The sequence below is a fragment of the Podarcis liolepis genome (assembly GCF_965112155.1).
Source record: "Podarcis liolepis genome assembly, chromosome: 7".
Lineage (NCBI taxonomy): Eukaryota > Metazoa > Chordata > Lepidosauria > Squamata > Lacertidae > Podarcis > Podarcis liolepis.
This window is the reverse complement of record NC_139561.1, coordinates 36,015,477-36,042,340: the sequence shown is the minus strand read 5'-3', so window position 1 is coordinate 36,042,340 and position 26,864 is coordinate 36,015,477. Positions and strand designations below refer to the sequence as shown.

At 42.5% G+C, this 26,864-nt stretch overlaps 1 protein-coding gene across 3 annotated transcripts in view; it reads left to right on the top strand.

The window, feature by feature from the left end:
• Positions 1 to 26,864, top strand: part of ZNF423 (zinc finger protein 423) — a 325,427-nt gene that overhangs the window by 259,896 nt on the left and 38,667 nt on the right. The window lies entirely within an intron of this gene.

The following is a 26,864-nucleotide window of genomic DNA, read 5'->3' as shown; positions in this document are numbered from 1 at the left end:
AAATGTGTTTTGAAAGAACACACAGCCGTCCGTGTTCAGTTTTGCCTTGCACTTTCAGAAAGGACAACAGGCACGCAAAGGGCACGTCTATGGCCCTGCTTAAAGCATTGTGGCGGCCATTTTGGCATGCCAAATGAGGAAATGCAGTTACCTCACAACTTCCACGGGGGTTACATTCTGGGGATTGCACGTAAAGCCGAAATTGTCGAAACACCCCTTGGAACTGTGTGAGAATCCCTACTTTTCCAAAGCTGGTATGCCGAGTGAGCCTTGCTTTTAATCGCTCTGCCTTGCATGCATTTCATTTGTGCAAGTTGCGGTAAATGTGGCAAGATGCGAGTCAGCTGTACCAGTGGTTGTGCTGTTGGACAGAGAATGGAAATTTGAGAGGAATTTTCTGAGCTGAGGGTGAATGGGGGCAGGAATGGAGCTGGACATGAGCCTCTCCCCAGTTTGGGGCAGAAGTTGTGCTCTGACCAGAAATATATCCACACTGGCCCTGCTCATGGAACTGCCTTTAATCACACACTGAGCTGCAGAAATCAGTGGGCAAAGTTTTCCATGGTGATAATGCTTTGGAACAAGCTGCCATTAAAGTCACGGAAGTGAAGGGTGGTTAAAAAGGGGAAATGTTGGCATGCCCTTAGCATGCCAGTTCACTGGACAAAGGAGCAGCATAACATAGCAATTAACTTCATGCCACCCATGAAATCTGTGGCTTTAGATGTCATAAATTAAGTACCTACACTATCCCTCAGAAGTGGGCAGCATGCCATTTCTGTACCACACACTCCCTTGGATTGTTTGTTCTGTGAGGCCTCTGCTGGGGCAACTGATGTTTGGGGAAATGTTATTTTGAAAACAAGCAAACATGCCTTCTTTCATGAATGAAGGACAGAGCTTCAAAAATATGAGAGATGTTAGTTGTTTGGGTTTTGGAACTGGTGGGCCATAGTGCAAGGTTAGTTCTATTTGGAGCTGATGCATTGAAATAAATTGACAGGAATAATTTAGTCCTGTTAATTTAAATGGGTCTACTCTGAGTAGAACTCAGTTGGCTACAACCCAGTGTTGTCAATGCCATGACTGGAAGTTAGGTATTAGCTTTAGGCTTGAGGTATCTGGTTTTTGTTTGCCTGTTTCTTTGGTTTGATGGACTAATTCACATCTTTCTCATCTGAAACTATACATTCCCAAAGCACATTGGCCCGGTTAGTGTTAAGTGCAACCATGTGAAACCATGGCCAAGTGTGAAAAAACAAGCATGTGTGGACTCAGAGGAAAATTTGTAGCTGCTTCACTCCTCCCCTGGTTCTGCTGCTGTCGCCGTCATACTCTCTGGAGCTAAGCCATGGTTTGGCATAGCCTTATTTCTGAAGCTAGGCTCCTGTTTTGTCTCCCCCACAAGCAGTCAGCCAGAAACAATTTTTTTGCTACAGCTTGCGGTTTCTTTGAAGTGAGACATACCTGTAGCCCATTTTCAGAGCCAAACCATGACTTAACAGCAGGATTGGAGGAGGAGCAAGCTGCTGTGATTTTTGCTCTTTAGTATACACATGCTTGCTTGTTCATGCTTTCCCATAGTTTGGTTTAGCATTGCATGTGAACATGGTCATTGTAAATAAGTGTGACAGGTAGACTGGTTTCCTTTTCCTTTTCCTTTTCATTCAGTCCTTGTTCTTTCTGAGGTGGCAAGCCCATGCCTGTTCAGCTTCAAACTGCGGGCAGAAGGATGCTCACCTGAATTAAATGGATTCTTTCCACATAAAAAAACTAGCATGTTAGGGAGAAGGCTATGCTCCAAAGTCTTTTCCCTAACATGATTTTGTGTATGTAGGGAATTGTTTTTGTATGGAACGCCAATCTTGCAGGTTCCCACTACAGCCTGTGGTACAGTCCAGTCATAACTTTACTGTCTCAGTGACCAGTAGGTCTACAACACACTCATTCCAGACTGGGCTTCCAAGAATGTGCCACAGATGATTACGCCTGCATAAGCCAGCTGAAATGATTGGAAGCTCTGCAACTAAAAGCTATGCTTGATGGATTGCATCTATTGTATTTAGATAAATACTTCGGTGCAATTACATGGGTTGGTTTTAAGCCTAGGATAACAGGTGTGGTGATCTGTCTCCTATGAAGCTAGTGTCAAAGGCCACCACTGATTTCAGTGGCTAAGTATTGCATTCTAAAAGAAGACATTTTCACAGGGCTATAAAGTAGCTTGTTACCCAGAATTGTTTCCTATGTGCATAATAAGCTGAAAACAGAATGCATTTGCCTGTCTGTGAACACACCTCTCCATTAGCTGGGCTACTGTGATGTCATGGAATGTTCTCAAGCAGAAGTCTTCAAATATTTGTTATATTTGGTATCCAAACCGTTGTAACCAGTTAGGCTCAGCTTTTTTGCTTCTTATTTAACAGAAGCAAAGGAAATGTGTCCTTTTGTACCCACTTCCTAGCAAAGGTTCCCCCCCCCCCCAGTGTGTGCATGTGTGATAACCCCTCCTCTCCAGCCCATGACACTGCTGCTGTGTTCTGGAACAAATCACAGCATGGCACAATTTTGAAAGAGATACACTCTTCATTGCTGTGCTGCCAGATGACTTCGAAAACTTTATTGTGCTCCTGTGATGAAGTATATTTGAGGCTTTCCCAACTGGTTGCCAAAATTAAATTTGTGGTCGCCACCCGTTATCTCTTGAGTGAATTTGTGGGCTGTTACTAATGAGTATTGTAAATGCTGAAGGGGAAAATGTCAGCAAGAGAACCTGGACAAACAGTGCAGCTTCTTTATGGAAAATGAAATATAAATTTGAGCAGGCTATATACACACAGTTCCCTGGAAAGCAGTGGCCAGACAAAGGAGCTAAAATAGCCTGGGTGTCTGTGGACTGGAGTATCTGGAGAAGACAGGTCTGGCATGGACTGAGCAGGAGTTTCATCTAACTGCATAGTCAGCCTGCTCTTCAGCTCCAAGTTTCTAATATGTCTTTTGCCTTCTCCTGTATTCCCCCAATCTTGGAACCCCTTGGGGTAGTTCTGAGACACACACACTCATAGAAGATGAATCGGTGAGTAGATAATTGGATGTGGTGACATTTTGCTGTGTGTTTTGGTAGAGCAAATCAAACCATCTGCTCGACACCAAGTCAACCATCTTGCCATGCATTTCCTATAGACACATTGGATGAAATCGGCCTCAGGCAGACCATATTGATGCATAGCCACTCGTGTGGTGTTCGTGAAGGTCAAGTTAGTGCGCAGCATTAGCAAGCTAGCACTTTCTTGGCATGAAAATTGTATAAAGTCCTTGCTAAGGGTTCACTCTCCCCCCTTTAAACCAGTAGTGTTTTATTCTTGTGATTCACAAGCCGTGGTGATGAATGTCCTTAATAAGTATAGTTTTGCAGAAAATGCATGTATAACAGTTTTCTTAATAATAAAATTAAATAATACACATTGCAGTTCCTTCGTAACATACCTGAAATTGAAGGCTGCAAGAGCAGCTTTAGCTGTTCAGCACTTTTTGGGGGGTGCAGGGGGTGCAGCAGCTTGTGCTTCCTATTTTTGGTAACAACAATTTGTAGGAAAATGAATTTAATTTAATTTTTTCCTTCTTCCAAGCTGGCTGTTAGCCACTTTATATGATCTTGCAGGCAGCTCTCATTATAAAACAATTTTAGCTGTAGAGTCTATAGGTTCCATCTTGCACGAAAATAGCACCTGCCCCACATATAATAACATATGCACAAGCAAATAGCAAGATTGTTAATTGCAGAATTGCTCAATACAGTAAATGTACACACTCATGTTTCTCCAAATACCATGAACATTCTTACCATTGCTCAAATGCAGTGAGCTCTCTTTTGCTGGACTTAAAAAAAACACATGATGATGATGATTTTCTGGGCTATCTTTTTTTGTTGTTGGAAAAAAAAAACCCTGCCTAGATTTGCCTCACTTTTTCTTAAGCTATTGTTCGTTCTTATTCTTTCGTCCTTTTCTAAAACACACACACACACACACATGGTGTTTTCACACTAGGGAATTTCAGCAGTTGGAATATACATGAAAAGAGACCGGCTCCACTTTCATAAGGTCCCTGGATGAATTGGACGAAACCTCAAGGCCCCATGGTGGAGCCAGAGCCGCATTCGTATTCCTTGTCCATCGCCACACATATGATAGCATGAAGCCCAGACCAATCGAAAACTTGACAGTAAGCCTTTTGATTTTGCGGGGAAGCCTTCATCAAGCTGAGAGAGAGAAGGGAATATAGCCCAAACTGGACTTCATACTGTGGCAAGTTTGAAATCCCAGCCCAACCACAGAGATGGTTGATTGGAATAGTTGGAAACTGTGTTCAGGAATTCGGACTGTAGGAACTTGGCTTCTGTTTGCTCCTTTCCCACTCAGGAGGATGAAGGGGCAGGGGGGTGGAGGGCGAAGACGGAATCATTGTGAAGGCCTTTTCTAACTCTGTCAGTGCTTCAGGTTTTTGCATTCGCATGTAGCAGATGTTCCATGTGTGTTTGGTTCGTCAAAGGAAAAAGCCACATCTTATCCTATGTTCCTTTCTGATACATATTCTTGATTCCTTATTTTCAAGCTTTCTAGGCAAGCTCTTGGAGAAGGCTGTTGTACTTGATTACATGATCTAGTGGTATTCTAATTATTCACTTAACAAATCCTATTTAACACAGTGTATGCTAACATTAGTTTTCTTTGCAGATACCGTTAGTAGGATTGGCCACACATTGTACAAACATAACGAAACAGAAAGTGCCTTATTAGTGGGAGTCTTTTTATTGCTGTTTTAAATGCCATTGGCTGTAATTCACAAATGTTCCTAAGTTTATTTTTGTCATTCCTTCCTATCCCGAATCACCCCCGTAGTTTGTAGTGGCTTAGGTATCCTGCAGCATGAGTTGTTGCTTTTATTGCTATTGGATTATTATTAATGTGTGCATTAATGTGGAGCTTGCAGATGAATAGTAGGTTGACATCCACCTTCATGCAGGTAATGGCAATGGATGGGAGACAGAAAAAGATGGAGCTGTACAACACAGATTGTAAGATAATTGATTTGTGGTATTATGGAGTCACCCTTTGTGTGTAGGAGCATGTTCTTTTCACCCACTTTTGTCTTTGATTAAACAGGTTTCATAGGGTCCAAGATGCTATAGTTAGCCTGCAAAACTATATATGAATTGGCTGCAATACGCTAGCTCACTGGGGTTCTCAAGATGCCTCCCTGGTGGTCACTTTGTTCTGTATTTTAGTATATTTCTGAAAGAGCATACCTTATTTTTCCAAGACAAGGAGAACCTTTGTAGATCTTTGACAGTAATGAGAAATGATCCTTAGTGATTTAATTATGCTTGTATGGGCGGACCACATTATTTATGTGAGGAGCAATGCATAGGACTTTGAAAGCAGTAATGGATGCTTATGCACACATTCAAGGACCATACTGAAATGCCAAGGAATTAATATAGGCGATCCCATATTCTGCTGCTGGGATGACAACCAAGGAGGCCGAGTCAGTATTAGAATCTGCATTTTGTAATGGGCTGATAAATATTTTAGTCTGCCTCCATTTTCTTGCTGCATTTAACATAAAGCAACTGTACCTTCCAATTCAAAAAGATGTCAAGGGGCTGACTTTTTTGATGTGTGTTCTCCCCCCCCCCATTCCTCTGTGCTTTCCCCTCCCATTCTGTAGTCAGCATTTCAAAGCTTGTCAGCAGTTTTAAAGGCGTGCCCTTCCCCTCAATTTGAAAATACAGTATCACAGTACCATCTTTGTGTATATGTGGGTTGGTTTTCTTTTCTTTTCCTTTCTGCTAAGGTACAGAATTGTTGCTGAACGCAAGCTGTCTGGCCCTGCAGTTTCTCTTACCAGGGGCTCATTTGTATGCGGAGGGGATTAAGCCAGAATTTACTGTAGCTTCGCCCTGGGGAGTTGTGAACTCCCTAGGAACAGGCTCTGACGAAAGCCTTGCAGTTGGTAAGATTAGAACAAACCCTTTTGCAACAGCAAGCTCCTTGGTCCACTCTCTAGGCCTCCAACATTGAAATCATTTTCATTTATAACCTTTTTGATCATCCAACCTCAAAGAAGCCTTGGCTTTTTATGACAGCTTGTGCCAAAATTGGCCAATTATTTGAGGGGGGCGGGCAGGAGAGAGGAGGAGGCGGCATGTTGGGGAGAAGGGCACATCTGAAAACAGATGTGGAAGAGAGGGCACTCGATCTGCCCTCCTGGCTTTCCTCTTCTCCTTCCCCCCTTTCCAATATTTTTACAGCTGTTGACATATATTGAGTTACATGTGGTTGTGCCGTATCCCCGTGGTATAGTTTCAAAGATCTGCTCACCATAAAGTGTACTGTTCGCAAGTAAATGACTCTGACTTCGGGAAAGCGCAGTAGTTTAAATGTTACTATAAATACAGGAGCTGAGACATTTTAATTATAATTTTTGAGTTATGTCACACCCAGTAAGTATACAAGGCATTTACCAAAGAGTTCCAGGAGTGCTCAAGTTACTGTGCTCTCTTGTGGATAAGGCAGTAACTGCAAGTCGCTAAATCTGTTTCTGCCCTATATATTAATACTCACACATGCTTTCACAGGGACACACACACGTATGTACAGTATATTGTAGCAATCACCACTCAGAAACTCAATTGTCATGGGTATGTTGATTTTAGGCCCTCTGCAATCCTGTCTGCCTGCCTGCCTGCCTATCGTATCTATCTATCTATCTATCTATCTATCTATCTATCTATCTATCTATCTATCTATCTATCTAAAATAAACCCCATTGAATTCAGTAGGGCTTACACCAGTGTAAGTGGCTATAGGACTGCAGCCTTTGTCGAGTTTTAGCACATTGAAATAAATATTTATTTAAATTTATATTCCACCTATCACCGCAAACTTGTTTTTCATGAAGAAAAAGATTGCTACTCTGTAAAGGAAAAAAAGATCTTACTCAAAATTATTATTCTGAAATCTCTAATCTTGGATCTGAGCTTTCAAACGTGTTCCAAGACTAGGTTCACAAGGCTGGAGTCACCTGCTGTGCTCTGTCATTCTTGTTTACTTTGCCTGCCTTGGCTGTTAATTTGAATTTAAGTGAACGTGAGTCAAGATGGCTGCCTTAAACAGCACTTGGAAGTGCACACTGAGCCCCACTCTTAAGCTTGACAAACCTAAACTTGTAGGCCCCCTGCTTAGCCAGGTCTCCTTCGCTTGCTCTTCTATATTTTTAACAATTGCAAAAGTTTTCTGTATATGGAGGAGCAAACACAAACATCAACCACACACACAAAGTGGCCCTGAAGGCCACCCTCCTCCACTGCTTTATGCCTACTGCCTCTCCAGTGGCAAAGAAGCCTGATTGGCATGACAGCCATCGGCCACTTGCACCACACATCTTTTAAGTATACAGTGGTGCCCCACAAGACGAATGCCTTGCAAGACGAAAAACTCGCTAGATGAAAGGGTTTTGCGGTTTTTGAGCTGCTTCGCAAGACGAATTTCCCTATGGGCTTGCTTAGCAAGACGAAAACGTCTTGCGTTTTTTGCAATTTTGTTTCCTTTTTCTTAATACCCTTAATACAGTTGCGACTTGACTTTGAGGAGCAACTCATAGAACGCGGTGTGGTAGCCTTTTTTGAGGTTTTTGGTGATTTTTGAAGCTTTTCCAAAACGTTTCCGACACCGTGCTTCGCAAGACGAAAAATTTGCTAGACGAAAAAACTCGCGGAATGAATTAATTTCGTATTGCGAGGCACCACTGTATGTACAGTAGAAAATGGGCCATCAGCTGAGGCTGCACCTGTGTTTGTGAGAAGTAGGCCAGGTGAGAAAACGCTGGATCATGCACTTAATATGGCAGGTTTTTTGGGTGTGTGTGGTTTTTTTTTGGTTTTTTATTTGTTTGCTTTTCTGTTGTACACTCATGGATATTGAAAGAATAAAAGGAACCCTGCTCTAGTCTCCTTAATCAACCCATAATCCGTTTAATAACTAATTGAAAACAGATGGTGCTAGGCTGCCATGTTGTTCCTTTTGAGCTATGATAATGCACCTTATTTAGTGCCCAAAGCGCTGTATAGCAGTAATCTCAGTAATCATGGCAACAGCAACTGTATAAGGTGGGTATGATTACCTATGTACATGTTTCAAACAGATCCTTGCGGTAGAAAGAGGACAGCTTGCCTGATGCCACCTGGAAAGTTCATCATGTATTTATGAAAATTTGAAAGCCAGTTTTTCAGCCAACACAGTCCTCAAAGCAACATACAATAATGATCAACAACACTATATAAAAATAATTATAGAAAACAGAGCAGCGGGAAAATCTCACTGGGGCACCAACCACAGTGCAGCCAGATAAGAGCCATTCATGGGAAGGAGGAAGGCCAGTATAAACAAGATCAAGAGGGAAGGTGTGGGTGGGAGGAAGTTCTAAATTTTGGCACCAGAACATAAAAGACCCTGCCCCATGTGTTCCCCAACCACCATGTCAGATGGTGAAGGAACATGGATCAGAGCAACGCAGGCTGGTTTTATTGGGTGGGCAGAATCAGGTGGGAGCAAGCATTTGAGCTTTGAAGCACTGCCTTCTCATACGTCCGTGTGCTATGTGGAAAAGCCCTTTTTATGAAACAACTATTTATTTATTTTATATAAAGAAATTCATGTACCGCTTGATTGCAGTAAAACCTCTCAGTTTAAAATTATCAAGGAAAAACTTCTAAAAAACAATTTAAACATTTAAACTTAATTAACAGCAATCATTAGATTGTCTAAACAAATATGTTTTGAGCAGGTGCTGAAAAGTGCACAGGGAAACTTGTCTTCAGTAGGCTGGGAGTTCCTTTGAGAAGACTAGTCAAATTGGTGGATGTGTGTGTGTGTGTTTGTTTCTATTAACTCTGCGTACACTTAAATGGATTCTACAGGTGCAAATAATCAGAAAATAGCCTCAAACAGATTCCTTGTTGACCTCTAATCCCAAGGATTCCCCTCCCCCCAACACTGTTCTTCACCTTCACCACTTTCTTCCAGAATAAAATGCAAGCAAAGGGCTCTTTTACTTTGTCTCTTTGGCAGAGCTCCCATCCCCTTATTTTGCATCTCAGCTGTATAAACCAAGGTAGGGGAGAAATGATGCTGAGATGCGCGGGCATACAAAGTTGCATTAACTAATGTATACGTGCTGGTGTAAATTTTAGAAATACAGTGGTACCTCAGGTTAAGTACTTAATTTGTTCCGGAGGTCCGTTCTTAACCTGAAACTGTTCTTAACCTGAAGCACCACTTTAGCTAATGGGGCCTCCTGCTTCTGCCGCACCACCGGAGCCCAATTTCTGTTCTCATCCTGAAGCAAAGTTCTTAACCCGAGGTACTATTTCTGGGTTAGTGGAGTCTGTAACCTGAAGTGTATGTAACCCAAGGTACCACTGTAATCAGTATAATTAAAATAGAAATTCAATACACCAGGTAGGTGAGTTGTGTGCCTTTCCAATGCGCTGTCCAGGTGGTCACTGTTAATGAGCAGTTTCAGGAGTCCCTTATCATTAAATTGGGTTTGGACTTGATAACCCTTCCAACAGAGGACTGTAAGATTGGACACACAACACCACCCGGCGTGTGAAAAGCTGTGCCAGAGCCTCTCTTGTTATTCGTGTTGGGTGAGAGCACTTTGCCCCTGTCTGGGCTGCAGTGGGGGTTAGTCACTGGGCGGAGCCAATGTTGCTGCCCTCGCCCTGTTGAAATTTCAGCCCCTGTTGAAAATTTCTATTTTAATTGCCACACGTTTTCTTTGGTTCACAGCGGCAGAGCTCCCCAGTAATAATTAAAGACCTTCTCATTTAAGCCTCCTCCTCCTCTTCCACCACCTCCTTTTTAGAACGACTTGTACTTGTCATTTTTGTTTAAAACGCAACTTAAAGCCTGTCTTCGGTGATGCAGACTGACACGTTTCCTTTATGAATTCTTGTGCATTACTATTGATTTTTCACTTTGGTTTTTAAAATCCTACCTTTCGTGCCCTAGAGATCTCTCTGCTGCAGTAATAATGTATTGTCATTCTTAATATCTCAGATCCTTGACAGTATATTCATATTAAAAAAAAAATCCCTCCAAAAATGAGACAGGGGGGTGGGGATAGGTGGAGAAAGCTGCATTCAAGCTATTCTCAGCCTACAGGCCTGTTTTGCAACCCACTAAAACTAGGAAGAAATCACAGTGAAGGCTAAATATTAGGACTGACAAGGTGGAACTCATCCTGCCATGCCCGGGAATTGCTGTAAGATTTCTAGAAAAATCACCTGCTCTCCAGGGATTCCTTCCTAGATATGAATGGGCTGTAAGACGCCTTGAGTAACTTAATACTTCCTTTATTGGAAACACCACTCCAACTTACTATTAATAATTTATCAGCTTTTAACGTGCAGCAGCTATGGATGCTTTTGCCCATATGGCTTTACTACCAGTCTGGGTCCACCTGCTCCCAGAGACTCAGTCAGATGAGGACCACCTTGGTAGAGACGGAGGGGCCCGGCACAGACTCTCTCACACACCCAGTACAAGATGGGACCTAGAAGAGCCAGCATCTCTCAGTGAAGATTCTGGGTGGGACAGGGACTATGGAACACACTCTGCCCTTGGACTGGACCAGATCCAAGGGCAGAGACATGCCGCTTTTGCCACAGAGCCTCCTGTGACCACCCACTTGGACCCCAAGAACAAAAATGGCGATTAGTCAGCCACCGTAAGCCTGGCAGACTATAGCTATCTCATGGACTGCTCTCCTGTTGTTTTAGCAACCAGGTCTTGACTCCATCACGTAGCCTTCTTTTCTTTCCCTGCACAGCTTCGCTGCCACAATGAACAAATCTGGTGCAAATTTAGTTGCATGCCATTGGTTGGAAGAGATGGGAGGATTCCCTCCACCTGCTTTCTTTGTCATTCTTATGGCTCTCCTGAACCATGACTTGGGGAACATCACTATATAGGCTTCCAGTTACAAGCAAAGAGATGGGGGAAGAGTTTCCCTGGCTGGTGTTAGGTGTAAGACGCCACAGGAGTGGGCACAGTATGACTGTCACTAATCACAGACCCTCCAAGTGTCCCTATATTCCAGGAACAGTCCCGGATTTACAGAAGCTGCCCCAGTTTCTGATTTGATCCCAGATTGTCCCTATTTCCCTTCGGATGTCCCTATTTCCATTGGAGAAATGTTGGAGGGTATGTAAGCGTATTATTAACAGAATACTAAAATGTAGCTATAGAAAAAATATATACTTTTCAGTCCCAGGAGGTTCATCAAGGAAAGGCCAATGCCAGATGTGTGTGTGTGTGTGTGTGTGTGTGTGTGTGTGTGCAAATTTCTCGTGACCCAGATCTTTTTATTTAAAAATTCTGCATCTCAACTCAAATAATATTTTCCCAAAAGCAACTCACAGGTCCCCACTTAAGGACCTCCTTTTCTCCACAAATCTAAAGCTTTAGGACTAAGCCTCTGTGTTCATTGGGAGATCTGTGCCTTTTATATCTGCGAACCTCTGTCTTGTTTGACGGGTTGCCCTTTATGTCCCGCCGATCTATTTTGAATCATCTGTAGCAGGAATGAAATATATTACAATAACTACTCCTTCTCTGCCTCTGTTCCTCTTTAATAACACAAGGTGAGTTCTGTGAAGAGGTGTTTAAAAAGTTTTTTTTAAAGAAAACACCTGAAAACTTGCAGTTTAAAGTTGTGAGGAAAACCTGTTCACTAGACAGGCCTGCAATGCAGTAAATAATAACCCCTGAGGTAAAAGACAGAATGTTCTAGAATAAAAGCCTTGGAGAGAGAATCTTTTCTCTTTCTCTCTATCTCTTTTCTATGTGATGTGATATGATATGAGGGGGAGAAAAGGTCCTTTTATTCTTCAGTAACTTTTTTCTGATTTTGTGTATGTGCTTGTCTGGTCAGAAGGAGCAAGGTCACTCCTACTGCGTTGGGCCTAGGCTTTGTGCGTGCTTTGGCGGTGGCTTCTCTCCTTTTTTCTCCCTCCCTCTATCTCTTCTTTTCGTTTTTTCTCCTGAGGTGCAGATGGCCACATTTGCAGGTTAACTGGAACAGCTGGAGGCACATTATTAGCTTCCTGCTGCTCCCTCATATTTGCTTAGAATATTTTTTTTTAACAGCAACATAATTTACAACTAGTCGGGCCACTGACAAAGCTGGCGTGTTCCAAATCCGCCTCAGATTTATGTAATGCTGTTGCTTATCAGTGAATGAAGTCATAATTATTGCTTTGTACCATTAAATAGCATAAATATATAAACTGTTATACAAATCGCAGCAAATGTTTCCTCAAGGGAGCTCTAGGCCAAATTTTAATGCAGTACATTTGTCTGTAGTGGCAGTTTCAAAGGTATATAATAATGCTGGTAAATTTTGCCAGAGCGACTCTGACAGTTCGTAGCAGCCTTCACCAACCCGGTGCCCTCCAGATGTTTCAGACTGCAGCTTCTAACAGCCTCAGCCACGCTAATTCAATTGTAGTGTTATAGGTTTGTGGCAGTGAATTTGTGAGCTCAGGAAGTTCGTAGTTCAGATCTTGTCATGCTATGAACCTACTAGGTCTTCACTCCTAGACCAGCCACATTCTGCCCTTCCCATCTGCAATATGAGCAGAGGTTTGGCCTTCTTGAAATGTTTACTGATGCATTTTGATGCATGTTTGGGTCCTGCAAAAAGTGCTAGGGAAAGTTGTTGCTCAGCATACCTGTGTAAAACACTACCTGATTTTTTAATACATAATGTAATTTTTACTAAGAATAAAATGAACACCATCTGAATTCTGATTTTTGGAAACAGCAACATTTATGACGAATGAGTTTTCCAGATGAAAATTGGAAATTTGAGTAAAAATGTTTTCGCACTTCTCATAACTTTTGTTAAACCTGCCTCAGTTACATAGCTACTGTGTCTTTGCTGTAAACACTAAAGACTAGATGTAGCCAGCAACTTACGACGGCTGTAAGTGGATCCATCTTTCGAGACCACAAGATGTTATTGCATAGTGCTTTGCTAGGTGCTTTAAGTGTGTGTTTAATAAAACACATGGTCTGATAACCCCCAATAATAGTTTAGCCCCATAAATAAGAGTGCCAGGCAAACGTACCTAATGCAGTCATTACTGTGCAGATCACTTACTTACATTTATCTGAAAAGTACCCTTGTGCCAGCTCTTTCTTCCCCATACACAACTTGTATTAACATATTGCTTATGAGCCTGTTGAGATATGCACATCTTTATATATCTCTATGTAAAGATAGAACTAGATGAGTCTACTGTATCAAATAGTGTTCCCAGTGTTTCATCTTGCTTCCGTGTGACCAGGTCCCAAGGGTTGGAGCCATATTGGGAAAGTTCCTACTTAGTTCTGTGGTTCAAAGTAATTTGGTATGCAACTGGCATGGGGAAGATTCTGATAAATCTGAAGAATGTATGTTCAAATTGAGCTACTTCCAAATTCATTTAGAAGCCTCCTTGCAAGGTCCCAGCAACCCCAAGCCAAGAGCTCTTCCCCCTGGATGGAGAGGCAGGCTTTGTAATTGCCATTGATCGTAGGTGTCAAGCTGTTGTGAGCAAGCATTTCAGGAAGAAGGGAGAAGAATGGGGTGAAGGGGCATTGGGAACCATGGGAAGTGTGTAGTTGCCATGATTCCTGACATGCTGGTTGATATTGTTATTTGACTCAACAGATCTTTCCTTGATATGTTTTTGTAAAAGGTTATTCAAAAACAGTTTTATAGTGTCATGTCATTAGCTTATGTCTGGGATATTTAGGGGTGTGTGTTAGTATCAATATTTAACCTTGTTTAGATAAAGGTTGCAGATGATCATCAAACAAGTCTTCAGACTGGGGTTTAATGTACGACTATATTTTGTATTTGATAACACATCAATCCATTGTCTGCGTACTGGTTTTATATACAGTGGTACCTCGGGTAACAGACGCTTCAGGTTACAGACTCCACTAACCGAGAAATAGTACCTCGGGTTAAGAACTTTGCTTGAGGATGAGAACAGAAATCGCGCGGCGGCAGCGCAGCAAGTCAGCAATGAAATCATGAAGCAATGGCTCCCCTCTTGTGGAATGCTGTCTCTAGGGAGGCTCACCTTACGCCTTCATTACATATCTTTCGGTTCCAGGCAAAAGCATTCCTCTTCTCTTATGCCTTTGGCTAATTAAACAATCTATGGCCTTTAAAACTGGGGTGGGGTAATTGTTTTTGTTTGTTACTACGTTATGTGTTCTTGTGTTTCTATATTCTAAACTTCCATGTAATCCTCAGATGAAGGGTAGAATAGAAATCTAAATAATAATTATATATATTTAGAATGCCTGGGTAAATACAAATGTCTTGACATGGTGTCTAAAAATTTGTAGAGTAGGTGCTGGGGCTCCCTCCTTAGGGTGAACATTCCATTAGAGCACCTCCACTAAAGTGAAACCAGGGAAATTCATTCTTTTCTGTTAAAGGGTGTGTGCCGTATTTCCTGTATGTGTGGCTCCACCCCCCCCCCCGGGATGAGTGTGTGGTGCTGTGTGCTCTGTGAATGTGCAAGTGTGTGTGTGTGTTGGCATTTGACCCTCAGAGGGATGGTGAACTCTCAGTATGGCCCTCAAGCCAAAAAAGGGTTAGCTACCCCTGCCCTAGCCTCTTTAGAGATGTCCCACTCCACAGCCCTGCTGACTCATCTGACTCGAAAATTGTACACAAAGCCGGGAGCCTTGGTTCTGGCACTAAGCCCAAGTGTCGCACATTTTCTATGCCCTATGGATTTATATGTTGGGGGGACCAAACAGGAGGCCCATTCAGGTCTCTGTGTAGCATCCATTTCCACCTTTAGATTCTGTGCTGGTTTCTGGCGCACTTGCTTTAGAGGACAGTGCATATTTTCTCCGACTCTTCGTAAGACAGAACAATCCCTCTAGAGGTCCATCATTATGCAGATTAGGATGCCTGGATGTGCTCCCAAAGACTGCTCTCCAGGCAACAGAAGGGCAGGAGGCAAGGGGAGATAACTAGTTCTGCGCTTTTGAAAACTAGGATGCCTCTTCTGCGGCTGGTAGGGTAGGGGAAGAGACAACATAGGTCAGGTTCCCATGTTGAACTTAGGGGGAGCTGTTCTTTCGTCACATGACAGGTGACAGAATTCACAGTGCCATTTGCAAGGTTTGCAGAATACATCTTGCTGATAAAATCAGAGGAAAACCTTTTTTTTTCTTTTTTGAATTTACTCGTTGTGTATTGAGGCCTTTTATGATTCATCAGTAAGTAAATATAAGCTAAGGGAGTGATTTGTTCCTAACAAGCTTATAAAATACTAGAGTCATTTGTGAGTTTATTGGAGTTCTGATTATAAACATTCCCTCATGCACACTTCTTTATGTCAAATTAACATTCAAAATACAAATACTGTAGCTTTGTGTTTTTTACTATTATTATTTGGTAATCTCTTTCTAAATATTTGTGTTTGGTGCAACAAGAGATTACGTGCACCACATTTCTGATTAACCTGAAACTCTCTGGAAATACTTTATTTATTCCGTGTGTGTGTGTGTGGTTGTGGTTGTTTTTCCAGGCATTTTGTTTGAAGTTTACTGTTCCCAGAGTCCATCTTTTTGTTCAGTCTGGTCTATCCATGAAAGCGATGTCAATCTGAGATAGTAGAATGGGTTGCACCACTTAAGATTCTGGGTGGTGGATCCTGGTGGTTCAAATGCATAAGTAGTACAGCAAGAAGAAGTGTTGTGTTCCTGCTCTTTGCCTGAAGTGCTGGTCTTTGGTTTGCAAGGAGCAGTAGTAGTTGTTTTACCAGGGGTAGGCAACCTAAGGCCCGGGGGCCAGATGCGGCCCAATTGTCTTCTCAATCCGGCCCACGGATGGTCCTGGAATCAGTGTGTTTATACATGAGTAGAATGTGTCCTTTTATTTAAAATGCATCTCTGGGTTATTTGTGGGGCTTGCCTGGTGTTTTTACATGAGTAGAATGTATGCTTTTATTTAAAATGCATCTCTGGGTTATTTGTGGGGCATAGGAATTCGTTCACTGCCCCCCCCCAAAAAAATTAGTCCTGCCCACCACATGGTCTGAGGGATGGTGGACCAGCCCATGGCTGAAAAAGGTTGCTGACCCCTGCTTTAAACCATAGAGATTTGTGCTGAAAAACAGCAGATATATGGGTAAAAACTTGCTAAATTAGCATGGGCTGGAAATACAGATTTTACTCATCTCTAAATCGACTTGCCTTAGTGCTTTCTGCCACGAATTTCAGTGTGTGGAAAGGGAAGTTGAGCATTTTCTATAACTGGAGTTCGTGGACATCCCAACAAAGGAGATGTACAGATTCTCCTCCACATTGTAAGTGCTGTTCAGGATCATACATGACAGAGCGGATTGCATAAATGCAACAGGGGATAGTTTGTTAATTGCAGCAAAACTTGCAGAGGTTTGGAGATTCCTTCTTATGGATACCTAGGGCCCTTTCTAAAACCAGGTTTTCTATCTTGGTTGCCTGAGCCTAATGGTGAAATCTTTCCCAACCCCTGTATTGCAGGAAAGCACGAACCACATAGACTTGAATAAGGAACATAATTAATTTCTTCCACCAAGAAGTTGATCTGAAGCCAAATGCACACTTTGAAAATGCAGCTCATTCTGTTACTTTTTTTTTTTTTTTGGCAATATCTAGACGTATCAAACTCCCAGCGTTACCATTTTTCATTAAAGTGATGTTTCTAACCACTGTGGACAGCTTTCATATCCCTTGAAAACATAATAGTAAAATTGTCATAAGATTGAAGTAGGCATAGAAGATTTTATTAACGAATCTTCAGCTCATAAAATACATCAGTGTTGTGCCAGCCTAGATCATATAAATGTATTTTGAATGCAAAATTATATTTCAGCTGAAAGACAGAGGGATTCAAAGAATATGAGCAACATGATGCCAATGCAAAATGGCATGCTCACAAAGAGTTGTGGATAAGGGGTATGGGCAGTGCAAGATTCGTAGGCTGTATCCCACCTGGCAAAGCTTTTTCTTCTCTTTATCCCTAGAAGGTTCAGATTGTAGATGGATAGGCCTTGGAAGTTCCTAGGCAACCTTAAGGCCTTGGTTTGCTTTTTCTTTAGAGTCTTGTTAGGTGAATCTGTATGTTAAATAAATTAATAATTCGTGCTTTATCCCCACCTATGGAAGAGGAATAGAATCACAGGACTGTAGAGCTGAAAGGGACCTGAGGATCATCTAGTCCAACCCCCTGCAAGGCAGGTATCTCAGCTAAAGCATCCGTGACAGATGACCATCCAACCTCTACTTAGAAACCTTCAAGGAAGGAGAGTCCACAGCCTTCTGGTGGAGACTGTTCCACTGTTGAACAGCTCTTACTGTCAGAATGTTTTCCCTGTACAGTGGTGCCTCACAAGACGAAATTAATTCGTTCCGCGAGTTTTTTCATCTTGCGATTTTTTCCTTCTTGCGAAGCACGGTGTCGGGAAAGTTTTGGAAAAGCTTCAAAAATCACCAAAGCCTTCAAAAACCTCAAAAAGGCTACCATGAGTTGCTCCTCGAAGTCAAGTCGCAACTGTATTAACGGTGTTAAGAAAAAGGAAACAAACTTGCAAGACGTTTTCGTCTTGCGAAGCAAGCCCATAGGGGAAATCGTCTTGCGAAGCAGCTCAAAAAACGCAAAACCCTTTCGTCTAGCGAGTTTTTCGTCTTGCGGGGCACCACTGTATGTTTAGTTGGAATCCCCTTTCTTGTAACTAAGCCATTGGTTCGAGTCCTACCCTCCAGAGCAGGTGAAAACAAGCCTGTGCCCTCTTCGGTTGGAAAAATAATAAAATAATAAACAGAAAATCCTTTCTCTGTTACAAGATGGCAAAGGGCTCATCCTGGCCAATTCTGGTGCCAATTCTCTCTTGGGGTCTGTATGGCTTTGCACTCGATTCTTTGACGCACAAGCTGAGATTCTTCAATGCTGGGCAGTTTCAGGTCTTCTCCATGTGCACAAGACATAGCCCTCACTTTTTGATGTCCCATTCCTAGCCAGTTCCACCAACCTGGAACTCAGAAAAAGGACTCTTCCAGGGGGAACCAGCTGTGCCTGCGCAGACTCCTCCACACAGTCAGGAAGAACCAGAGTCACACAGTCGTGTAGAGAAGCCTGTGTGAGTAGAGCTAGCACCCTCTTCAGATCTTTGCTGCAGCTCAGCAGGGCCAAGTTGCCAGACACATTTATTTATTCATTTATAATAATGTATAAACTGCTAAACCAAAGAATATGTAAGCAGTGAACATAAACCAATTTAAGACACACACACACACACGCGCGCGCGCGCACACACACACACACACACACACACACACATATATATATCAGGAAAACTTGTTTGCATGTCTAGGTAGACCTGTCAAAAGAGAAAAGTGCTTAGCAGGTGTCTGAAACAAAATAGGGTGCCTACATGATGGGAATAGGTAGGGACTTCCAAACACACAAGTGCAGCCACACTGAAAAGCTTGACTCCTTGCAGATGTGGACTGAACATTGTGTGGTACTTGCAAGAAGCAGTTGAGTTAGCAAGGCAATCCCTCAAGTGCACTGGTCCCAAGCTGCTAAGTGCTTTATTTGCTGATAGTAAGACCAGTAGCAAATTGACAGCTGCAGCAGATGTGTCGTGGTGTTGTATGCTGGTGGGATCTCACTCCTGTTAGTGCAGTATGCTGCAGCATTGCTAACTTGCTCTTCTGGACCAACTACAAGGGGAGCCCCACATAGACTGTGTTGCAGGAATCCAGTCTTCAATATTTTTTTCTATGCTTTCTCATCCTCATTCATGTACATAAGAATGATGGTGTGTTTTTACTCATTGGTCTACAGTGGTGGGTTGGGACTCACTACTGGCTCACAGCCTGACCAAAGGTGGGTTAAGAATAGGAGCAGCAGCACCATACAAATAAATGGTTTTTAAAAACTGAGTCCCCACCCCAATTGTTTGGACTAAATGTGAGTCCCAAGTATGACAAGATTCAGGACTAAATCTGATTATCAGCACTAGCTACAGTTTCAGGCCAGTAATGATGGAAGCAGATTTTAGCATAATAAACATTACACATCAGGAAAGCATTTATTGAAACAAGAATATGTCATTTTTTACCTACAAGTCATACCATTGCTGTGTGTCTCTGAGGACATTTTATTCTAAAATGAAACAAAAAATCTTGACTGAGTAGCCTGTCACCAATATGTGTGTGTCTCTAAAAATCTAAAAAGGCATCCAAAGCTGTCAAATACCTGGAATTCAATCTGTTAACTTCTCCATTCCGGTGACTTCACTCATTTAATTCCTCCAGGTCAAGATAATGAGGATGATGACAAAGATTATATCGTTAATGTAACATTAATTCAGTACCAACAGTATGCTAGGCTTTGGCTAGAGATGTGTGAATTGGATAGCAAGTCAGAGAGAGGAAGACGAGGTGTGGAAAAGTGGATTTCTGGACTCTTCTAATGTTTTATATGAAGGTAGCTTTTCAAATTATGATCATATGGATGTGAGCCTCCTTAATTCTGATAGGTAGGCTAAAGATGGAGACTTCACCAAGCCCCCCCCCCCCCAGTGAACTTCAAGACTGAGCTGGGATTTCCATATCCAGCACTTTACTCATTATACCAGATGAAATTTCCTTGAGTTATGAATGACAAAATATAACACTTGTGTAGCAATGAAATCAGGGGTTGAGAACCTCTGTCCCACCAGATGTTGAACTGCAGTGTATGCTTTCTCTCTGTTGATCTACATACACACACACACCTGTTATGAAAACTTCTCAAGCTGGTTTACAATAAAACCTGTTAAAAATACCATAACAGCAATAAGATAAATCAGCACAAATGACGAATAACTCGCAACAGTGGCCAGCAAAGGTCTCGGTAAACTAACCAATTCCAGCAGCTTCATATATATATATATATATATATATATATATATATATATATATATGAGTACGGGACAAGATGGTACCCGAGCATAGCTGCCTGAGGGTTCAAGGCACTGGTAATGTTATCGGCCACAGGGGCTCACTGGCCTTTTGCAGTTTTAATGGTGAAGAGGAGCAGGTCTAGGAAGCTTTTGTCAGTGCCCAGCAGAAGTGTGCACCCTTGGTAGATGCTGAGCCATGTTGCTAGCTCTGCATTTTTTGGAGGTGTTATTGCAGTCATTTGGTCCCCTCATATCCTGAGGTCCATTGGGGAACATGGGCTTTCTCTGTGGCGGCCCCCATTTGTGCAGTTCTCTCCCTAGAGAAGTTCATTGGGCACCCCCTTCCCCCCTTCAGATGTCAAGATGATATATTTTTATTTCCTAAAGCACTTGGCTTTTGATATTCTTAAACCCCTGCCTGTTTAGTGTGCTTTATTTTCTATAAGTGCAGGAATTTATTCTATTTTATATTGTGTCTAAAAAGCAAAACAAACCCCCTGTTATTTCTTATTTTTGCATTCTACTTTGTGGACTTTTTTTGAACGTCAGAAGGCAGACTGTAACCCTCCCAATTAGCTAACTAAAGAAATGCATAAATCCAGATAGGTGCAGCTGTGCTGAATTTCTCAGCATGCATAGTAGGTGGGTCCCTGCATAGTCTGTTAATGCAGATTACTTATATGCAGGCTTGTGAAATGCTGCGCGGACATTAAAGGTGAGAGGCACTTAAGTATAGCAAAGCCACCCAAGCAAAGGATTTCAGCTTCTACCTGGCTAAATAAGTATAGATAGTTTTCTTTATGATATGTGACTGGATTATTTTCCAGTTGATTTCCAGCTCTGGCCCCAAGTGGCCAACAGATCAAAAAAAGATAAGGGTCAGTTACAAGGTTGAGCTCATTCTCTGTTGCTATAGTAACTGACCTCCATCAACCCTCGGAGGACTTACACCCAGTTCCCCAGGTGATGCTTTTGCTGTCCACGCCATCAATCCCATGCTCTTCAAAAACCCAGGCTCCTTAATTGTCAGGGTTCTGTTCTGAACAGTTGCTTTTGTCCCACCGGTCCCACGCAAAGACCACCCGAATTCATTTGTGATTTCCAAAGGCACTTGGCTGAGAAAATGCTCAGAGGAAGGGGCCCAGAAGGATGCCGGGAGAGTGTTATGGGTGAACTGAGGTGCCGTTTTTAAATCTCTTTTTCGTTGATTTTATGTAATTTTGTAGTTTGTGCATTGTACCCCTCCCTGAGAGCAACAATGGTGAAGAGCAGGCTTTGAATATGCCTAATAACTGTGAGCTGGGGGCCACCAATGGGCCTCTGCCCTGAAGCCCACCACCTGCTCATGCTTTTGGGTTGGACAGATCCTAGTAGCAGCAGTTCCAAAAGTAGCAGGAATAGACCGGGAATAGAGGAAGGGGTTAAGGCAGGGAAGCTGGTAGAGGAGGGGGAAGTGAATGTACCACAAGGAACAGGGAACACAGATAAAAGAAACTGTCAGTTCAGGCATATGCACAGGGTACAAGTTAATTGGGAAAGGGGAGAAGAAATGGCAGGAGATAAGTTGGAATACTTTGAGGAGCATTTGGGGAGGAGGGGAAATACAGTATAAAATGCCCTCTTCACTTAAGAGTTTCTGAATCAGCCAATTCTGCCTGGAATGGGGAGGAGCACTGCCACCGTGTAAATATATAGTAAAATATTAGAAAATGGGTCTTCAAATACATGTTTGGGTTAAAAGGTGGGTCCTGAGTTTGAAAAGGTTTACGATACCTGATCCAGGCCCTAGGGAGCAGTTGCAGAAAGTGGAGGAAGGTGCAGCTTTCTTCCTCGATTTCAGTGGGGTAACAAGACCATGGTACATTTTGAGATAGAAAACAGGCTAATATCTTGACATTGAAAAAACAGGGGTTTCTTAAATGAAAAATGGAAGTACTAACATTCCAACATGGCAATAGCAATTAGATTAGCTGAGCCAAGGCTTTCTTTCTTGCCAATGGTCTAAACGATTCTTTGCCTAGAATTTGGTCCCGTTATCCTCACTGCAGTGTTTAATGACAAATCAATACCGCAATTGTGTTGTCTGTCTGGAGTGTGTAATGAGTGCTTCCCTCGTTCAGGTTTCTTTAGAGAGGCTCCTTTGTGATACAAGTTGATTTCATTCATTCATTCATTCATTCATTCTCCTGCTCACATCTGTGGAAGGTAAACTCCTGAAACGGTTTGTACATTAAACTACTTAAACAGTGCTACCATTTCCTGTTTTGCACAGTATGGCCAAGTAAATCAAATGCAGCCTAAGAGAATTATTGGTGTGCACGTTCTGCCTCTTCTAGGTTAGGGAGGCCCAATGTTAGTGCCATTAATGAGGTTCCCCAAAATCCTGGAATCACCTCTGCAAATCATTTTCTTCTTCCGTAACTGATAACACTAGTGCACTGTCTATTCTAGTGCCAATTGAAGTTCCACTTGCTGACCCTCTAAAAAAACAACAATATACAAGATAACAGGACAAGACACATTATCTTTTAACTGGGTGGGTTATAGATATTTAACATTTGGTTGCACCAGATTTCAGCATCCCTGTATTCATTAGGAGTGTAGTTAAGGAAGGGATTTATGTGCTTCACTCCTACAAGTAAAGCTCATCTGCTTTCATTACCCTAATTTGTTGCAATGAAGCAGAAATGGACTGTTCTGGGAAGGAAACAGTGTGTGATTTACATGCAGGTGTCAAAAATGAGTGTCAGGTTGTTTTAAATGTCTTCACAGTAAAGCAGGAGGCTACTCCCCCCACCCTTTCCCTTAAGGGAGAATGTTGTTTTATTAAATCAGTCTGGAGAGGTCGTGGTTTTGATTTGTTTCTAAAGTAGCAGTAAAGGCTATTGTCTTTTTCCTACATGTACACATCTCTCCTTTGTTCTTGGTTTGATAGGGTGTCAGCCTATGCCACTTGTGTTGTTCCTTTTGCGTTGCCATTAATACAGTTTATAATTAGGATTTCAGGGGCTACAAGTGCATGGGCTCCACACGGTATTATTAATTATATGGAGACCTTGCCAGGAGGCTGCCACTGCCATCTCTCTTACGGGCTCAGAGACTCATTGCAACTTGCATCAAGTGCACATTTTCTGCCACCGGAATCGCTTGAATGTCAAGGCGTGGCAGTGCCACTGCACTAAGCAAGGCAGCGCGAGAGAGTAGGAAGTGCAGCAGCAAAGCGTGGTCCTATCAACACCATGCAAATGCATTTGAACTTAAGAACAATGGGAGCCGGAGCCTCGCCACTGCAGTTCATCCGGGTCAGTGCAACTCACTAATCCTCACCAACAGGCAGTAAATTATGTACTTCCATATTCGCCCCTGTGCTTGCCTTTAGCATTGCTGGGCACCACCCAGGTTTCACCTTCAGGATTCAGATAATCAGCTCTCATTCCTACTGGCTTTCCCTCAAGACCTGTATGGAAATAAGTATATGTGTCTGCCAGGGATCAAATGCTTTTGGAGACAAAAGTAGGTACTGGGAACATTACAGAATACTATCATCTCCCCACGACACTTTTACACAAAGCGCTCTGTTCCTCTTTTGGCCTGACATAGTTTCTGCCTGATAAAATCCCGCAGGCCTGCTTGTTTTAAACAAGGACCACGTTTCTTTCTCTGTCTCCCCCCCCCCCCCCAGTGCAGAGAAATGAAGTGTAAAATTAATGCTTATTATTCTGAACTTGGGAGACAGAGAAAGAGACCTTAAGAATCTGTGATTTGATGCCGTGTTTGCTCAGCACTGAATCAATAGATCCACAAGCAGATTGCAGGGTTAAGGAGAATAATATGGAGAGACACCAGCACAGCAAGTGGTAGCAATCTGCTTTTTTATGTTAAAAATGAGATGGGTTCCATATTTTACCTGTTAGGCTGGTCTCTCCTATGAATACCTGTGACGCCGCTTCCATCTGACGATGTTCCCTCCCATACATGTCAGGCACAGGAAGGAAATAACTGGGTGTGTTCTTTTATGAAAAAAAACCCTAGTGCTGCATGTCCAGTCACTATGTTGCCAGCACCGTTCCACTTCTTTAACATTTCCACATGCAATCTTTTAGCTGAGAAAAGCATCCTCCAAAGTTCACCATGGTTCTAGCTCTCAGTTTTCCTTTCTTTCTGCTTAGCATATTTATATCCCACCTTTGCTCCAGTAAGGTTGCACACATGTTTCACTCCCCCACCATTGTATTCTCACAACAACCCTGTGAGGTAGATTGGGCTGACAGAAGGTGAATGGAATACCATTACCAAGTGAGCTTCATTTCTGAGTGGGGTTCTGAACTTGGAAGCCCCCATAATCCAAACTTCTAGAACCACTGTGCTACATTGACCATCGTATGATGCTAAGAAAGTATCGGCAATTCCTCTCCACATCTTTTGGGTATTTTTCTTAATTTTGAATTTGAGAAAAGGGAACTGTTTCTCATGCTAAATCATAGGAATTTCTCCTCTCTTTTTCCTCTTTCTTACTCAACTCACTCTCTCTCTCCCCCTTCCTTTTTTATTTCTTTCTGGATGGATTCATTGACATAGAAAATATATAATAGACTCCTGTGGGAGTGCAACAACAACAAAAAACCCAACTGGTGAGAAGAAGGCCTTATAATTCAGAAGTGGATTTGCAAATCAAAAGGTCTTGCCTCCAGTGGGACGAATTTCCACATCTGCGGGAACCTATTATGTTTTTATTTTATTTTTGTTTGAGTTTTGTTTGTCGTAGCTTTAACTGTTTGAAATACTTCCAGACTTGCCCCCAAATGGTATACAATTAGCATTAACCAAATATGTGAAAACTGGGAATATAATTCCCATACATGTGTTTGGTTGTTTGGCTTGTGAGGAGAGCAGGTATAGTGTATGGGAGTGGGCTGTGAAACACAAAGGCCCCTGGTTCAAAGACCACCTGTGCCGTGATGTCATTAGGTAGCCATAGCTAAGAAACACTCTGAATCAGCCCTGCATCTGCCAAATGGGGCTGATAATACTTGCCTACCTTACTTACAGGACTGTTGTAAGGAATTTAGTGATCTAATGTATGTGAAGCTCAAAAGTGTTCTATATGTAAATGCCTGCCAGTTGCACTTCATGCACGGACTCTGGTCTGTGGAAAGTTATGGCATAATAAATTTGTTAATCTTTTAAGATGCCACGAGGCATTTGGTTATTTTTGCTTCAATGGAATAACATGACTTCTGGAAATGGATATATATGAAGGTAGTGGTGATTGCAATTCAGTTCTCATCCCAGCTTGTGGCTAATAACCCGTTTCTTTTCATATCAAAAGATTGCACTCTCTGTATCTTTATCCAATGTGCTTAAATAATAGTTCTCTAAGCCATGAAGAAACTATGCTACCGGACATGGTCTTGGAGGCACATGATGCAGCAAACATATTGACGTTAATAAGACCTAGACGGGGGAGTGGCTGGGACCCCTATCAGCACTGCCCCACCTGTGCTGACCCCTGACCAGATATGTTTTATATCAGGGGTTAAAAAACATTTATCACCTTGAGGGCCACATCTGCTTATGGTGGGGTGGGGGGAGATATGGACTGACATTTTGATGTCCATAGTGTTCTGTGTACTCTGAAAAAACATACATGCCTGAGCAGCACCCATCCCACAGTAAATATCTCTCTGGAAGGAACTTAGATCAGGGGTGGGAAGCCTCAGGCCTGCGGGCCAAGTGTGGCCCTCCAGGCCTTTCTTTCCGGCCCTCAGCACTCTCCCCACACCATACCCCTCACTGGCTCTGCTTTGCATCCTCCTTGAGTGTTTTTGCTTGGCTGGGACATACCCTTGAACTGTGACAATGCTTCTTGCTTGTCTGGACAGAGGATAGAGAGGGATGTGTGAGTGTGTGTAGAAAAACCCCTCCTTGTAAAGTTTACATAGTTGCCGTGCCCTTGTGCCCTTTGCCCGCTGGTATGTGGCCCTCAGAAGGGTGCCCAGAAGTGGATGTGGCCCTTGGGCTTTAAAAAGCCCCCAGCCTTTCCTGCTCTGAACTCCCTCCCCCTACCTGTTGTTTTTGGCTCCGGGAGAGTAACCTAGGTACTTCCAGATAGGGCTTAATATTGCAAACAGTTGATTCAGGTGGGTTGCCAGCCCTAGCACCAGTACCATACACAAACACACACACACACACACACACACACACACACACACACACACACGAGTTTTTGTTGTTGTTCTCATATTGTGTACTCTGTCCCTGAATTGTGGAAGGTTAAACACATTTAGTTTTCGTGGACAATATAGGAAATACAAATCCTCATTGAGGGAGGAACTAATTGCCCCACTTAGAATGGATTTTTTTTTCTAACTTGGCTGGCTCAAACCCTCATTTCAGGATCCCTGCTGTTCCTTTAGCATTGACACCTTCTCTTGAATTTGTTACAATGCAAAATGAGTTGAAGGTAGCAGCATTTTGGCCTTCCGTTTTCTATGGCCTCACCTGAACCTCCTGCACTTTTCGATGTGGGTTTGAGTATTCTTAATAATATATATGTGTGTGTGTGTTTTATATGCCCGCAGCAGTGCTGTTGTGTCTGGTGTCTCTCCTTCTGTTTTCGCGGAGCGTAGAGGCATGGCATTGTGTCACAAGCCTGAGGAAACAGGAGTGTATGTTACTGGTGGTTTGATCACAATGTCACTTCCATCAGGGCTGTAAATAGAAATGCCCCTCAAATTTGACTTGCGGCTGTACACCTGAATACACTACAAGCATACTAACGCATGCTTTT